Source organism: Aulonocara stuartgranti (genome assembly GCF_965226115.1).
Source record: "Aulonocara stuartgranti genome assembly, chromosome: 19".
NCBI lineage: Eukaryota > Metazoa > Chordata > Actinopteri > Cichliformes > Cichlidae > Aulonocara > Aulonocara stuartgranti.
Window position 1 is genome coordinate 33,586,449 of NC_138955.1, and position 4,122 is coordinate 33,590,570.

At 42.3% G+C, this 4,122-nt stretch overlaps 1 protein-coding gene across 5 annotated transcripts in view; it reads left to right on the forward strand.

Annotated features, from left to right (window-relative positions):
* Positions 1-2,195: 2,195 nt before the first annotated feature.
* The window catches only part of LOC309695232 (uncharacterized protein), a 20,526-nt gene continuing 18,599 nt past the window's right edge, over positions 2,196-4,122 (forward strand). For 3 of the 5 annotated variants that reach the window (XR_014273077.1, XM_082515758.1, XM_082515761.1), the window contains exon 1: positions 2,196-2,302. The gene's annotated coding sequence lies outside the window, so the exon portion shown is untranslated. Of the gene's footprint in view, positions 2,303-3,623 lie in introns of those variants that run through there. The other 2 variants (XM_082515760.1, XM_082515759.1) reach the window with 2 other exon arrangements.

A 4,122-nucleotide genomic window follows, 5' to 3' on the forward strand; every position in this document is an offset into this window, starting at 1 on the left:
CATGAAAGCTTCAGGATTATTTCTCCTGATTTGGTCCAAGACTGTAGATGAACTCAAAGATGAGCTTCATGCTGTTCGGGTGGTGTCGTACCTGAGTGGAGGAGAAGCCTCCGTAATAGTTCTGCTGCCCAGTCAGCCACCTGATAATACCAGAGGCATATCCCAGATCCTCAGCAGTCGGGGAGGCACTGAGTTTGGCCAACAGCACATAAGAACTGATCTCCACTGACAGGGAGGCTGATGTTTCTGCTGCTGTCTGAGACCAGTAGAGGAAACCTCCTACAAACACAATAACAGTCACAGTGATGCTAATAAAGCCTGAATGATGTCCTGCTAAAGGATGACTCACCTTCCCTCACTGCAGCTGTGTCTAAGTGCTGCAGAAGGTGAGCTCGGGTCTCCACGTCTCCTACAGGGTGAACACAAAGGCCAGCAGAGCTGTAGCTGCTGCTCAGGTCACTGAGAGACTCCTGGAGACAAGCCAGGCTCTGGATCATCACAGGATCCTTTAAAAGATCACAACAAAGAACTTTAATGGACAAACAGAAACCTTCTTTCATTAAACCCAGTGTGAGAACAAAAGGAGGCAGAGTTCCTGATTCAGTGACTCAAACAACAAAGACAAAACTCCTAAACACAAACTTAACAATGTGGTGTGATAGGTTTGTAGCATAAACCTATTCGCTGGAACGTTAAGACAATATAATTACACTGCAAGCAAGACGCAAGTAGGCAAACTTCTTCATGGTACTCGTGCACGGGAGAGAACCAGACAAACGCCGTTCCTTCGCTTGACCCCAGTAGCTCTCGTCCGTCCTCCCGTACACTGTCCTTTTATTGAGGTTACATGAATATGCATAGGTTCATTAACATATGACATACTGTGTGTGTGTGTGTGTGTGTGTGTGTATGTTACTGCTGATCAAAGGGTCATAAAAGCACACAAGCAAACATCCTTGGTTAGGAAGAGGGTAGACTAGACACCCCCCCCCCCCCCCCGGTGAGGAAGTCCAGCAGTTCATCTAAACAGAAAAGCACTTAGACTAGAACAGATGTAACTACGTTAATCCTACCATAACAATTAAACAAGGTACAAACTTTCCCATGCTCCCAGTGTGGAATGCACACCAGGCCTCTGTAGCCTGTTAAAGATCACACAACTTATCACTACACAATTAATTATACACTTCTAAGCATCTATGGTTAAATATTTCTAAGCATAAATGACAATCAACAATACAACTCTATCAGGTGTTTGCTGTACAGTGCAGCAAAGAATGCCCAGACCTCTACATTGGAGAGACCAAACAGCCACTTCACAAGCGCAAAACACTGAAGATATATATATATATATATATATATATATATATATATAATGTTCTTCCTCTACACCCCCCCCCCCCCCCCCATTTTTGCACATGTCGAGGAGTGTGTCAGGTTACATTTCACTGTGTGTTATACTTGTATAACAATGCATGTGACAAATAAAGAACCTTGAACCTTGAACCTTGAACCTTGATATCACCTGGAAGACAGTCTGGATGATCCCATAAATATCTAATTGTGAACAAGGTGAAGGAAATCTCATATAAAATTCTTCATAAATGTGACCCAGCCAGTCACTATATGGTAACATTTAAAAGAGACATAAATACTAATTGAACTTTCTGTGGGGATCATCCAGAAACTGTGGCACATCTCTTTTGGTTCCTCTACACAGAGATTCTGGAAGAATTTAGCAGTTTTGTTATTGTCCATATTTTAAGGGAGTTTTCTTTACGATGGGAAAATGTTTTATTCTGTTTCTTTAAGTTCCCCAGGAAGAATGATAAATGTTTTTTTATTAAAAATTTGTTGATACTTTTAGCTATTTTATATCTATAAATGTAAGTTTATTAATAAAACACCATATTTCTGCCTTTTTATAAGGATATGAATTGTACATACAATCAATTTCAGACTCAACCAACAAAAAGCCTCTCAGAACAATATTTATATGTAGATTTTTTTCGCCTACTCATATCATCATTTTTTTACTCCTGGTTCTGTATGTTCATGTTCTGTTCTTTTGTAAACTTCATCTGTTTGTATGTTGTATACTCATTGTGTTTCAATAAAGTTTGATTTTAAAAAAGGTACGTTCTAAACGAAGCTTCAGACGTCACTGATCACGTGACTCTGGCCAAACGAATCAAGCCTCGACACGGTGCTTCTGAAGCAGCGCGTTGATCTTTCTGACACACGCACCGGAGCGTCAGCTTCAAGCGGACCATCACTACGTCTCACATCTAAAGGTGTCAAGGTAACTTTGAACTGAGTTCAGTCAATCTGGAGTTTTTCCAAGTTTTCTGTTGCTCTCTGTGAGAGAAGAGCGTTAAAGGCGGGGCTCTCCAGAGTCCAGCAAAACAGGAAACCACAGCTGGGTGTGTGTAAGTGTGCAAACCAATAGAATGCATCGTGGGGGGGCATCACGGGCATTGGCAAGAAAAAAATAAAATAATCGGTCGTACCCATGCTTCCCCGACGTCATGCCAGCGCATATTGGGAAATTCGTAGGCACCGATCGGTTTTCTATCAGCCATTTGCTGGGAGTAAGGGCGCCCTCCGTTTGCGAGGTGCGCCTGCTGCTGGCGGCACAGGGAGGAGAGGGCGGGGCGGCGGGGAGTCTCTGGCTGGCTGGAGCGGCATCTAATAACCAACTCGCAAAACAAAATAAAAACAACAAACAGATATTATGATACAGACTTATAATCTGCACCCATGTTTTTTCTAAATTCTATAAAGTGAGCGCGAGAGCCCTCGGTGCGCCTGCGCGCTGCTGAAGTCAAAGTAAACTTTATTGTCATCTCTGCTACAGACAGTCCAGCATATAGAGAGACGAGACGACGAGGCTGCAGTTACAGCGGTGCAAGTAAACAAACAATATATATAAGAAGAGTAAGAAAATAAATCTACACTTTAGGACTCGGGGTAAAGGATCAATAACAATTTAAATTTATAATTTACAGTTTGATGATTTAAAGTCTCACACAACCCGTCAAAAGGGGCGGGGCCAGCTGCTTCCAAGTAGAGCACATTTCATTTATAATGATGTAAATCCAAGCCCATCATGGATTCACGATCTGAATCCTGGGTTGTGTGAAATCCCAGAAATCAACCTTAGACAAAGTGAATCTGTGAACTAAGGTGTAGGTCTGTTAGGTTAATTGTGCTGATCCTCGGGTTGGGGGATTTGTGTTTGTACTGCAGCGCAAAATTCAAACCAATGGAAGATGGACAACAAAAGTTCAAAGCCATCAGGTGCTCAGGTTAGAAAAAAGAGAAAAGATGCAGGTAAGCAGACGTGTGATTGGATAATGGCAGCTCATCCTGAACCAATCAGACTAAACTCCAAACAATACATTATGTTACAGATTTTAATAGTAATTAGTCATTGTTACTTGTTGATTTGTCCTTTTCTCATTGTGTGAAGAATTATGACGACTGTTTGGTAGCTGTTATTGTCTCTCTCTCTCTTCATGTGTGTTTCTCTGGTGAAACAATAGTTTTGTGTTAATGTTAGGGCTGCACGATTTTGCATAAAATGAGAATCATGATTTTTTTGGCTTAGAATTGAGATCATGATTCTCTCATAACAATAAATAAACATAAAACAACAAATGTCTCACGTTTTGTTGTTGCAGCAAAATGTTGTCCTGCTTGAAATTCCGTCTCCACCGTTGCTCGACGCTGCGTGTACAGAGCAGGTAGTGCAACAATAGAAAAATAGTTGCGGGACGGCACTGTGTAGCGTTTGTCTAGGGTGTTGATCGTTTTCCTAAATCCCTCGTTTTGCACAGTGTTGATGGAGCCATATCTTTGGTCAGGTGATAAGTGATAGCCTCCGTGATGTCTTTGTGCCTGCGGGAGTTCGACGGGTATAGGGAAGCGCTGTATAAGGTTCCCGTTATTGATGTTTGGGTGGTTGACCGGGACGGATTTTCTCCTGTCACTTTCTCGTCATCCCTGACGTGCTCTCCGTTGTTTTTTCCCTGCTAATTTTAGCATCACACGGCACAGCTTCTGTATCACGTGGTATAAGGCTCCGCCCTTGTCATTTGTTGAGCAGGAAGAGTGAGCGCT